The sequence below is a fragment of the Oryzias latipes genome, chromosome 18, assembly GCF_002234675.1.
Source record: "Oryzias latipes chromosome 18, ASM223467v1".
Taxonomy (NCBI): domain Eukaryota; kingdom Metazoa; phylum Chordata; class Actinopteri; order Beloniformes; family Adrianichthyidae; genus Oryzias; species Oryzias latipes.
Window position 1 is genome coordinate 9,120,575 of NC_019876.2, and position 14,105 is coordinate 9,134,679.

Sequence of the window (14,105 nt, forward strand, 5' to 3'; positions counted from 1 at the left end):
CCTCAATAAACGGCCAGAGTGAAAGAAAAATCAAAGTTTACTTAGTGACGTACATCTTAGGATGTTCTCTTTTTTTTTGTTTATTTATCTTTGATGGTTCACGATATACCATCACATCCTTCGGTCTAAACCCTGTCTGAGGCACGGGGTTGCTGGAGCAAACCCAATTACTGTTGGGCGAAGGCGGGGTGCACACTCACACACCTAGGGGCAATTTAGAGACACCAGTTGACGTATGAGGCATGTTTTTGGACTAAGGGAGGTAAACTAAGTGCCCAGAGAAAACCAAAGAGGAGAACATGCAAATTGCACACATAAAAGAACCCAGCCGGGATTTGAACCAGGGCCCTCTCGCTGTTCAATTAAATACTTCCAAGGAGTAGTCTATGTAAACGTGCGTAAATGCATGGTTGAGGCAAAACTCTCGTGTTCACACATCGCAACACAAGTTATTTGTTCGTTTTTGGGCTCTATGTAGAAAACGCACAGACAATGAACAAGCCTTGCAAGTCAAACCAGCTGCACTTTGGCCAATCAGGGACTTGGATTTGGTAGTGACGTATGGATGGTGACCTTTCAAATCATGGACCGTTTAAATATTGATCATTAAGGAGAAATTAATTGTGGTTTGTGTCCGGCCAGAATTATATGACACCAAGTCTTTTGGAATAGAGCTGTGAAAGAAAAAGCCTTCGAGATTTCGCACCTGGATCCAGTTTGAAAAGCCTATGCTACATGGCGGTTCAAGAATGCTCGTTTAGCGCGTTTCTGAACACAAATCACATGCCCAGGGTGTAAGTAGCATAGCATACACACTTGGGGGCAATTTAGAGACATCAGTTAAACTATGAAGCATGTTTTTGGTTTGTGGGAGGAAACTGGAGTCCTTGGAGGACCCCAACACATGCACAAGGTTAATAAGAAAACTCCACACAGAGAAGAGCCAGCCGGGAATTGCACCAGAGCTGCACTATAATGCAACCCATCGAAATATGTAACTCCACAGTCGAACAAAAATTCTGCAAGTTCTCCTATTTAAAAAGACGAGAGGGACCTGTAACTTTCATCACAGAGATACCTCAACTATGAGAGAAAAATGAGAAAAATCCAGAAAATCACATCGTGTGATTTTAAAAGAATTTGTTTGTAAATTATGGTGAAAAATAAGTATTTGGTCATCTACAAACAAGCAAGATTTCTGGCTCTGCACTTGTTACCTGTTTGAACTGGTTATCTATATAAAAGACACCTGTCAACAACCCCAAATAGTCGTACTCCAAACTCCACTATGACCAAGACCAATGAGCTGTCTAAGGACACCAGAAACCAAATTATTGACCTGCACCAGGCTGGGAAGATTGAATCTACAATAGGTAAGTAGCTTGGTGTGAAGAAATCAACTGTGGGAGCAATTATTAGGAAATGGAAGACGTATAAGACCACTGATAATCTCCATCTGGGGCACAAGAACAGTGAGCAAAAATTCCAGAACCACACACCTGCAGGTGACAGCCCCACTGCTCTAGAGGAGATCTGCATGAAGGAATGGGCCAAAATACCAGCAACAGTTTGTGAAAACCTTGTGAAGACAGAAAAAGTTTGACTGCTGTCATTGTCAACAAAGGGTATACAAGAAAGTATTGAGGTGAACTTTTGTTATTGACCAAATACCCAAATACCTATTTCCCACTAACTTGCACAATTGATGGCTGCTTAGACTTTTTTGTCCCACTGTATCAGATCTGGCCGAGTAGAACCCAAAAATGGCAAAACAGTAATTAATTTTGTCGATTTGGACAGCAAAATCAACTATTCCTCTCCCCATTTTTCCTGACTTCCTGCAGCTCCTCTTGTCGGCTGTTTTGTTATAACTGACAGATTAGAACGCAGACTGCCAGCTGACATGGGGAGATGTGGCACAAAGCAGCGGAGCTCTATGTAAGCACAAACCGTAATCACTCTAATCGCAGGCTGATCCCCCTGCCGGCTCTGATGACAGCAAAAGGTCCGAATACCCGGGATCTATTAACCGCTGACACAGGGGCAAATAATGAAAAAAACGAGGTGGGGAGGGCAGATGGATGTATGGGTTTGAAGAAAATAATGAGATCCGACAGCAGGGGTTAGGTCAAACAGACAAGGGAGATGCTGCATGTGATGGGGGGGGGGGGGGGGGGGGGGGGGGGTTAGTGTGTTTCTCTTTAGTAGTGGAATATTGTTAAATCAGGAGGGAAATGGCAAAAATACAAACGAAGGTTGAGAGTAACAAAGTTCAGTTGAGGGTTTTGCTGAATTGGCTTCCAAGAGGCTAAAGTTGCTTCAAGCAATTTTTCATAAAATGTATATGAAAGTGTATAAAATAAGTCAAAATAGGTGTGTATCCAAGGACATTGGACAAATAATTTGTCTCCTATAGCAGAGTCTCCAACCCCTGAGTCACAGTACCGGTAACTTGGTCATTTTTCTGCTCCTGATTCGGATTGTGTGGAATAAAGAGAATCTCCAAAATGCAATTTTAAGCTTAATTGTCTTCATATTTGGCATATTTGCCTGTTTCTTCATCTGAAAAACGACACAAGAACATGTTAAAAACACAAATTCCTTCAGATTGGGTCTTTAAACTCCACCTAGCTGCTAAACATAAATACATTCCCTTTGTTATCGTGTTTTCACTGTTTAAAACATTTGTTTTACTATGAAAAAAATCAATAGAAAACCAGCATTTTTGAAACCAGCCTCTAGTGGTCATTTGAGGAACTGCAACATGTGGGTTTTCTTCCTAAGCTGGAAACAAAGGTAACTCTTGTTTATCCATCATATCTGTAACAAACCGCACACAACATGAGCTACAGCTCTTGTTTTTGCTGTCCAAAGAGAACACATCTCAGTTCATGTGTCAAGAAAAAGAAAAGGTACACAAAGTCATCTCATGTGCCACCAAAGTGTCTGTTTGTACAATCTGTTTCTCCTGTTTACATCATTGTGTGCTCTGTACACACTTGTATTTCTAAGCTGGGGACGAAGGAGAAAGGGAAAAGGAGAAAAAAAAGAATGTGACGGACAAGTCAATATCCTCCCATCCCTCTATTGGGACCCATTACACTTTAGTGATGGTCTTCACCACCCACACTCGACTTCATTCATTATCTTTCCCAGCTGCACGTCCCAGCATCCATCTTCTCTCATTCAAGCTGTCTTCTGTCGCAGGAACAACAGCCAACAACCTTTCAACCACCACACACCTCATAAGAAAAAACACTACTATAGATGAGCGAATAAATTGTTCTCAGATGGATTAGTCCAGGAAAAAGGCGGCCTTCCATCTGAGGATTATCATTATCGCGCTAATGTCTTATTTTTTAAAAGCTCGTTCAATTTGCTACAATTATTCAGGAAAATATGAGTCTGTCCCAAATTTACTTCAAACATTTTACTCAATTAAAGTGAAGTGTTCCAAGAGCAAGACTTATAAAACTAAAGTCTCAGTCAGAGCTGTTTTTACGGGTAAACCTGAGGAGGTGGACCACATGAAAGGTCAAGGTCGTTGACGCTTCAATGAGCCCGTAGAGCGAGAATGTTCAAGCAAATAGTTTTCTACGGTGAAGTCATACCGAACACTAATACAACACACATGAATAAGTGAGGGTGAAGTTGATGCAGACGTGTCAAACGGCTTTTTCAAGGACATCCCAAATCCTGCAGACTGCGCCTGTAAGGCCGTTTCACATGAGTGCACGCTTCTTGTGGGCACCCTGACTCTTGAAATTATAGGTCATGTCACACAGCCACAGCCACAGTACACGTACGTGAATGTCCATAAAAACAGTGAGAACGGTTGAGGAATTTACCTAAAATTTTCACTGATGTACCACAAATCAACCACGTTAAAACTACGGATAAACCACGCAAAGAACATATACATCAACGGAGAACTTGAACTGTGCGTGATTATTGCGCTGTTTTTTGTGCAATTTACTAGTGACTTGTACGTCTATTACATAATTTTAACGTGATATGTGCAATGTATGGACTCAAAAAAAGTTATAAATCTGTGGTACATGCCTGAAAAGTCCGTTTGACACACGTGGAACAAAATCACGCACAATTGCACAAGATTTACGTAATAATTGTGTATAAACTACGTAAAATAGCTGTAAACCAAATTCACGTTGAAGACCCGTCGGCTGAAACCTTTGACGGACATCTACGCACATCGACAAAAGCAAGAAACACTGAATTACACATACATCACACATATATGACAAGAGACCAAAATTTCATACACAAAACGTACGTAGTGGCTCTGGGACATGGCCTGAAGGAAATGAAAGTGTTGTTTGGTCAGTAGGGAACCATTACTTACACTTTACTATCGTCTGGAGTGCCGCCTAAAGGGAACCCTTCAACAACATCACTCATACGTCAAGCGTGTAACTTACATTATCCTTACAAATAAGCTAAACTTAACACACACACCACAATGGTACGGTCCATTATCACTATGCACCTTAAGGCCGCTGTATGAGCAAGTAGCATCAAGGGAACTGCAATACATACTTGCACTCCCCTTAATGCTTTTACCACAGGATTGTTGCTCCAGTGTTGACATTCTTTCGACCAGCGTTACTCTTCAACCGTTTACGCAATTAATGTTATTCCAGTGAATTCTAAAAAAGCAACCCTGCGCTGATATGCAAAACCATACAGTAAGGTTAAGAAAAGGTTTTTACTTGCCGTTATGCAACACTTTTGGTTAGTAATGTGTTGGATATTGGCACAAAGCTGACATCCAAAGCCGCCTATCAGAATCGGTTGATCAAGGAGTCAAGGAGTTACGGGATGTGAAAGTGTCAATTAAATGTCGCCGGCGACATCTCTGGTGTTAAAGGGTTATGATAAGGCCACACCCCTCTACGACCCCCCCCCCCCCCCCCATGTTATAGCACACATCCCACAGCACCCGTATGGTGCATGTGACTAAGGCCAAACACGGGGGCCAACATAAAGTTTTTTAAGCCATGACCCAAAAGGGCTCAGAGTACCTATGAATTCTGGGAGCTCCAAGTTTTCTTATAAATTGTTCAAAGGAAGAATCTCACAAGGAGGTCATTTTTTTTTCTCCTTTACCTTTGGGAAACCCCAGTAGATCAAAGCTCACAGCTTATTATTCAAAGACTTTTCTTATAACTCATCAGATGACAAAGATTCTTGCTTTCAGCCACACTTCTAAAAATTACATAAAAAATGGCTTCGATTGGGACTTTACATTTGAAACGTGATCCTAAAGGACAACTATTGCTGGTTAATCCCAAACTTTGCTCGATTTTTTTTTTTCTATCCAGAGATGACCAATTGTCTTTTAGACATCAAGATGATTCATCTTTTCCTCTAAACTTCTTCACCAGCTATTGTAGAATCCCAGCACATCCCTCCTCCACCCACCGGCTCCACCCACACGTGGATCTTCTACCATCTTGGGAGCTCAGATGCCTCATCTTAGATCCTCTTTGATCACCATCAGTGGGAAATTCATCCACTTCCTTTAATTCCTGTAGTGAAACACCAACACAGTAAACAACTACCACGAATTTCTAACAAAAAAAAATAAAAAAAATTTATTGATTGGTCTGGGCTTCTCTGCCAAACTGATGCATCCATTTAACTCGGATATAAAAGATCAAAAATAAATGTTATTTTCTAACCAAACTCATTTTGTTAGAAAATAATCAAAAATCTGTAACTTCTCCTTAAAGAGGGATTTGGTAATCCATTACTTTTTAGATGGAGTAGTAATTAATTGCTCTTTAAAAGGCCAATATCCTGCAAATTCAATTAGTATGAGCTTTTAAACTGTATTATAATGTTCATTCCTCACCGAAAACAACCCCAAAGCGGTATTTTGATCCATTCACGCATTTTTGAGTAATTCTCTAAAAAACCTGCACTCTGAGCCACAAAAGCAAGTGGGTTCCCACATTTTGATGTAGATAAGTGAGAACAGCCCCCTCCCAGCACTTCCCTCCAGGCTAACAGACACGCCCACTTTCTCCACAAAACTAGCAGTAATCAGTAAAAGCGTTTTCATTTTATAGACACAATCTGAACATCCATCTTTGGAAAAGTTCGGATGTTGTTTGTTTTCTTGGGTAAAACAGACACGCTGCTGAGCTCGGCTCTAGGCTGACATCAATAAATGGGCGGCACCCACATGGAGGGATAGGTGGAGCCTCAGAAGCCTCTTACTTCCAGGTAGGAACATGAGCTACGAAAATAACTCATATTTCATAACATAAATTGTTCTTTAGTGTGACAAAGGTTCACATTTATGGATTTGTGCAGTCAGGGGAGGCAGGTGAGGCAAAATATAGCTTAAAAATACATACATTTTGAAGAGTATAGTTTTTAAAAATGAAAAATAAAAATCTTATATTAATTTATAGACATGTCTAATCTATGATTACTTTTATCTGTGTAGGTTTTCTGTTGTAAAATAAGTAGCAAATCTATGAATATTCTGTTTAAATGCATGAGAAAGCAGCAGGTGAGGCACCAGCCGCCCATGCCTCTCCTGCACCCACATTGTGCTGCACACAAGCTGACTGCAATTGCAGCTGAGGCATGCGCTTTTTTTTAATCATTTCTGTCTTTCTATCATCATAAAAGACGCTTTTTTTTTAAATTTCTTTTTCTAACGCTTGCCAACTGTCTGATTACATCGGTGCCAGTTTTTGACCCATTTGGTCCTTTTTATCCGCTAAAAGCACATCAGAAAAACACTAGGTGTGGCCCGCAGTACGCCTTCCTCAAGACAGAGGGCTCTGGTGATCCCAGAGAACGGGACACCCCGGCTAAAAATAATGGTGATGGCAAGTCAAGGGCAGCAGTCCGGTTGTTTAGCATCATTTTCTAAATGGAGGATTTCAGCGCTCTCTGTTGAGACAGAGAGACTTTTAAAAGGAAAAACACCCCCAATGGCTGAGGGTAGGGTGAGTGAGGATCGCTGAAGGACGCGGGTGTTCTATTGACGGTCACATGGTTTAGCACAAACGCACACAAAGTTCTTCAGCTAAAGTCAAAGTGTGACCAAAACCCCTTTCAGTACGAGAGTCGTGGTTAAAGAAAGACTTATTGACGACGATTGATTTCCGTCATATTTTCTCTCTGCTGATCCTTTAAAAGGCTGATATAAGTTTCATCAGGGATGGTTGGAAAAGGTCGGGATAAATCAGCCCTCGTGAGCTCCTCACTCCGTGTATACATTAAAAATGTTTATTTTAAAAAGAGCATCTTAAGCCGTTTTTTTTCTTATCCCTGACAGGCATAATCCTCCCTTCAGCGTTCTGCACAGATTACCAGCTTTCATAAGATTTTACATAACACAGTTCTAACCCTCTCTAATGTTGTGTGTTTGCTCGATAAGCTTTAGTTCACTCCAGTGCAACAACAGCTAAAGAACAATGCGGCTGAAGCACCAACAGAAGGCAGGGCGGTGATCATCCCCACATGACTTTTTTCTTTCCTAAATTTATGTGGAAAAAAAGAGTTTAACTGCATAAATCAACAGCCTTCAGATGAAATTAATTAGCCGTGGAAAAAAAAAAAATCCTTTTCCAGCTGTGCATGAACTCGTAGGTGTCGTATTGGAGCGCTGCGAAGAAAAAATATTATTTTAAGATAGAGTTTTGTCAGAAAAACACTTGGACACTGGGGAAAAGGTCAAAGGTTATCACCTTGGAGCCTCATTCAAACCCCGCATCTCTTTCTTTTACTTCCTTCTTTTGCAGATTGGCTATTTAAAAGATCTGAATCACATAATAAGACATTTCTCAAAAATATTTGGCAAGTAGACACTTTAGATTCAAAGATTTCTTTTATAAATATGTCAAACAAGACAGAGAAAGTAGAAGGAAAAGCTGCTAAGTATGAAGAATTATGCTAACCGATTGAAGTTAACTTTATGAACAGTGATTTATTTACTTTAGACAATATAAAATAAAACGGTGTCCAATAAAAGTTTTTCTAGGAAAAAGCAAAATGCCTATTAAAATAAATAGCTACGGAGAAGAGGAACTAGCTTTAAGCAATCAAAATAAATAAAATCAAACTAAACTTTATTTGTATTGCACTTTTTCAACCATAACATAAAAATATAATATAATAAACCAAAAGCAGGACATTGTTGAAAGCTAAAACTGATAACAGGTTTGCCAGCAATAGAGTCATGTTTACTGTATTGAGTCAGTTTGAACATTTATTTTTGTAAGATGAGACAACTATGGTTGTAATATTGGGCTATATAAATAAAACTGAATTGAATTAAATGTGGACATATTAAATGCATCAAAACATCTGAATCAAAAATGGTAAAGTTGGAGGAGAAGCTAATAAATATGACTAACTTTGCTTTAGAATTTAACATTTTCGCTACTCAATTTAAGCTAACTTTATGAAGCTTTTAGATCTCCCTAATATTTCCAACAATTTGTACAGTAAAATAATAAATAATTTTCAATAAAAGTCTTCAAAGAAGAAGCAAAATAATTATTAAAGTAAAAGGCTATTGAGTAGGTGTTAGCTTTAACCAATCAAAATTAAAGCTAAAATAACAGAAAGGTTTGCTAGCGATGTCTTTTTTTTTCTGGTGTTGATTCAGTTTAAACTGTTTTTTTTTTAAAACAATGTGGACATCATGACTGCATCGTAACATATCTAAATCAAACTTATCGAATTGGCTTTGCCTCAGATGTATTTGTTTTTTTTAACGTGCTTCAATCCGAAAGTCAAAGGATTTACTCTTTGAAAAAATTCATATGGAAAGAGGAAACAGAAGCAAAACACTATTTTTCTTAAACAATATATCATGCTTTTTGGGTAATCTGAAAGAAATATCATTTAGCCAGAAGGGTAGACTGTTGTTCTTATCAGCCTTTCTTTCAAAACTTGCCAAGCAGGCTTGCTTGGAACGGCTCAGTTTATTAAAGGACCAAAACGACTATTAGCTGGTGTATTTTTTACTCCCTTGTAAAGGTCAATCCATGATCCTGTATTTCGATACCAATATCCATAGAAGTATAAATTTGGCAGTAAGACAGATGGGAGTTGGACCAATTCAACAAGTGCAGCCAGGGTGGGGGTATTCAAATAAATCCCATAAAACCGTTTTTATGAGTGGAGCAGGAGTTTATAAAGCATATCTAAATTACACAACAAAGCTTGCTTATGAATGTTAATTTGATTACACCAGCGGTGTTACTTCCAGAAATGAGTAAACCGAAGCATCCTTCTGGGGGGGAAGGGGGGGCGGGGGGGGGGTCATGGGGCCAGTATGAAATGAAGCCTCTTTGTCACAAGCGCTCGGCTCCTTTTATTGATGCACCCACATGTGCAGCCTCTCTGAGCACGCAGACATCAGAGCTCAGTGATCCTCGGCTATTTTCTTGGATGTCTTCAGATACGCATCTCGAGAGCTCAAAGGCAGCAGAGAACAGTGTTGCTGTTTCAACTTTGATTGCGATCCCAAGTCTCGCCGATATTGGCTTCCTTCGTAGCGGCGCACAGAAGCTGAGCTGTGGCTTTCCAGCACGGGAAGAACAAGAAAAAAAGCCTTTCTTCTGTTAAAGTTGTTTTTTTTTAATCCTAAGAGTAAAGTTAATCCACCGCAGATTACAAACGCCATCATAATTCTATGTAAATTTCTTTTTTGTCATCATCACATGCACGACATGCATGATTTATACAGCGCAATAGCTGTGACAGTGACGAATTAAAATGCAAGCGCCAGCACATCTGTCAGTCCTGACTGTGCTCATTTAAAACGAGGCAGCGGGGATTTCAATGTCTGACATCTTAACACACAATTGGTGACAGTTTGGGAGATGGTGAAAACTGTAATGTGTCATCATATATATATATATGTATATATACTGTATATTTAAAAATGCCCCTCTCACCCTCCGCGGGTGGTTACTCACACAAGCTCGGGTCCTCTACCAGTGGACGATTACCACTGGCACCACTGTCACCTTCACTTTCCATGCTTTCTCCAGTTCTTCTCTGAGTCCCTGGTATTTCTCATGTTCCTTCTTCCTGATGTTCCCATCGCTTGGCACTGCCACATCCACCACAACGGCTTTCCTCTGTTCTTTATCCACCACTACAATGTCTTATTTGTTCACCATTACCATCCTATCAGTCTGGATCTGGAAGTCCCACAGGATCTTTGCTCTCTCATTCCCATTTGTGTTTATTCATATTTGTGTTTCCCATTTTGACCTTGGGGTTTCCAGTTCATGTTCTTCACACATGTTCCTGTGGATTTTTCCAGCCACTTGATTGTGGGGCTCCATGTATGCTTTCCCTGCCAGCATCTTACACCCTGCAGTTATGTGCTGGATTGTTTCAGGCGCCTCTTTGCACTGCCTGCACCTTGGGTCTTGTCTGGTGTGGTAGATCTGAGCCTCTATCGCTCTGGTGCTCAGGGCTTGTTCCTGGGCTGCCAGGATGAGCGCTTCTGTGCTGTCCTGTAGGCCAGCCCTTTCTAGCCATTGGTAGGACTTCTTGATATCAGCCACTTCAGTTATGGTCCGGTGGTACATCCCATGCAGGGGTTTGTCCTCCCATGAGGATCTGTCCTCCAGCACTGTATCCTCTGCTCTCCATTGCCTGAGACATTCACTGAGCACACAGTCAGTTGGGGCCTTGAGCTTGATTTATTCATGGATCTTGGATGTTTCATCCTGGATAGTGGCTTCCATTCTCACTAGTCCTCGGCCTCCTTCCTTGCGGCTAGCATACAGTCTCCGGGTGCTGGATTTGGGATGGAACCCTCCATGCATGGTGAGGAGCTTTCATGTCTTAATATCCGTGGTCTGTATCTCTTCCTTTGGCCATCTTATTATTCCTGCAGGATATCTGATAACTGGCAGTGCGTAGCTGTTTATTGCCCAGGTCCTATTTTTGCCATTGAGCTGGCTTCTCGGGACTTGCCTTACTCGTTGGAGGTATTTAGCTGTTGCAGCTTTCCTTGTTGCCTGCTCCAGGTTGCCATTTGCCTGCAGAATTTCAAGATACTTGTAACTGTCCTCAATGTCTGCTATTGTTTCTTTCTGGGAGTGAGACCCCTCCTGTGTGGACTACCTTGCCTCTCTTTGTCACCATCCGGCTGCATTTCTCGAGCCCGAATGACATCCCAATGTCAGTACTGTAGATCCTGGTGGTGTGGATCAGGGAGTCAATGTCTTGCTCGCTCTTAGCACATAGGTTGATGTCATCCATGTAAAGGAGGTGACTGATGTTGGCCCCAATTCTGAGTCGGTATCCATAGCCAGTCTTGTTGATTATTTGGCTGAGGGGGTTAAGACTTATGCAGAACAGCAGTGGGGACAGAGCATCACCTTGGTATATCCCACATTTGATGGACACTTGTGCAAGTGGCTTCCCATTGGCTTCAAGGGTGGTTTTCCACAGCTTCATTGAGTTTCCTATGAAGGCTCTTAGAGTCCTGTTGATGTTGTACAGCTCCAAGCATTCAGTGATCCATGTGTGTGACATTGAGTCTGGGCTTTCTTGTAATAAATCCAGGCTGTGCACAGGTTGGTGTGTCGTGGCCTGCAGTCTTGAGTGACTGTTCTGTCAACCAGGAGTGGGTGTTCGGCTCCTCTGGAAACTCTACCAATGCCCTTCTGTGTGTTGCTCATGGATTGATCCATGTGCCTATTTATCTTGGTTGCAATGATGCCTGACATGAGCTTCCATGTTGTGGAGAGACAGGTCATTGGCCGGTAGTTGGATAGGACTGCACCCTTTGGGGGATCGTCCCTCGGGGTAAGTCCCATCTCTTAGCAGCTGGTTCCTTTGTGCTGCCAGGTGCTCGTGGAGTGCGGTGAGTTATTTATATATATATATATATATATATATATATATATATACACACAAATACACAGTCGGACACTGCTACAGCATATTTACAATAACACCCTACCTTGTTTGCAACCACTGAAAACCACTGAAAAAAACAATTCTATTACCGCTAAAACAAACGTTACTGTGACTATGCTAACTCACAAACTTGTTCATAACTGACATAAAGCACAGACCAACACAACAACATATTAGTCACATAAACGTATTAGCAATAACACCATACCTTGTTTACAACACGTAAAAAACAGAGTGATACCACTAAAACAACCGCTACTGTGACAATGCTAACTCACCAACTTGCTAGTAATGATGAAAAACACAGTTCAACACGAATACATGTTAGCCACGATAGCGTATTTACAACAACACCATACCTTGTTAGTAACACACATAAGAAACACACTCCAACACCGCTACACATCAGCTATATTAGCAAGATTGTTTGCAACACATAAAAACAAACTGATATTGCTAAAACAAACGTTACTGTGACTATGCTAACCACAAACCTGTTAGTGATAAAAAAAAAACACAGTCCGACACGACTACATGTCTTTAAAATTTAAAATAATAGCCAATCTTGTTAGCAACACGTAAAAAAAAACTGATATCGCTTAAGTAAACATTACTGTGACTACGCTAGCTCCCAACCTTGTCAGTAACATGTAAATATAAAAAAGCAGTCCGCCACCACTATACGTTATCTGTGTTAGCATGCTCACAATAACACCTTATTTACAAAAAGAACTTTTGACAGAGCGCTGTCTATCTTTCACAATCACTTCGACTTCAGTGAACATTTATAAGGCACTTTGGATTATAAAGCGCACTGCATTTTTTTTGTTTTTGTTTTTAATTTTGCGCCTTATGATCAGAAAAATCAGTATTGAAAATATAAAACTAAATCAATCGTTCAGACTCACTGACGGTGTTTTTGAACCCAGGTCCTCCGCTAGAAGCAAAATAAACACAGTGAGGGGCAGATAGCGATTTGCATATCTCCAGCAGTCAAAAACAAGAAGCGCTAATCCCTGAGCTCTGTGCTGTATAGTGTATGTAAATCACAACGCCCACGGCGTCTCCCCAGGTGCCCGTAAAGAGGCAGAAGGGAGGATTGAAATGTGCAGGAACTTCACAAAATCGATTTGTTTGGTGGGTGAGCCTTATTCACTGGGGCCCGCCCGTCTAATGATTTACGATTTCCAAGATGATTTTTTTTCCTTATTCTTGCAAACACATGATGCAGCTCCATATCTTCTTGGTGACGCTTGATTTATCTTTCTCTGGAAGGCCCCCCCCCAGGGGTTTTCAGCCTGGAGTCCTATTTTTTTTTTTTTTGGCTGAGTCTTATTCCTGCAGGGATATGTTCCACACACACACACACAAAAGTGGCGATTTTGGTCGTTTTTTCTTTTCTATCTTCCTGCAGATATTGATGTCACATACTGAGGAGAAATGATAATTAGCTGTGAGAGATGTGAAGTGCCGTTTCTGAGGAGTGCGTGCTTTAATCTAAATTATGATGGCGCGCAGGCGGGCAACTGTGAAAACGAAGGCACACATTTCCAGGCTCTGCTTGAGATGAATATATACATTCGGAAATATTCCGGTGACAGACGGGCCAGGGGTTGGTGTTTGGAGACGTCTTCCTTTTCCCCATCCCCTGCTGCGGCTCTAAGCCCATCTCGGGAGAGCGCCTCTGCAGAGGGAACAGATTCCTCATCCAGATAGCGGCTGGCGCCCCGTCCCGCTGGCCTTCAGAGGAACGGGATGGCGGATAAAAACGCGGACGAAAATGCCACCGGTTTGACTTTTCCAGACATCAAGTGGCATGATGTGTGAAAAAAAGAAACACCTGGTGTTTCTTTGAGGGCTTCTTAACTCTGGTGTAAATAGCATTTTTGATGTCTTTAACATGTTTTTGTAGCATTTTTCTGATGGAGGGTATATATAAAGAAAATTGAGGTTATATAGCATTTCTGAGTATTTCTTGATTCAAGTTGTTGAGAATCAGGAGCAGAAACAAAAATGCAACCTTTGTAGCGCCCGACTCTGCTCCATTCCAATGGATCCACTTGTGGACGACTTGATTCGTGTACGTCTTCCTCATTTGACAAGTGACAAGTTCCATTGTCTTCATTGCGTCTTAAGTCCATCCACCCTCCCTCCGGCTTCCAGAGTAG

The 14,105-nt window shown here is 41.2% G+C and overlaps 1 protein-coding gene across 13 annotated transcripts in view; it reads right to left on the bottom strand.

The window, feature by feature from the left end:
• The window catches only part of LOC101165348 (adhesion G protein-coupled receptor L3), a 315,502-nt gene that overhangs the window by 149,703 nt on the left and 151,694 nt on the right, over positions 1 to 14,105 (bottom strand). The gene's annotated exons all lie outside the window — the stretch shown is intronic.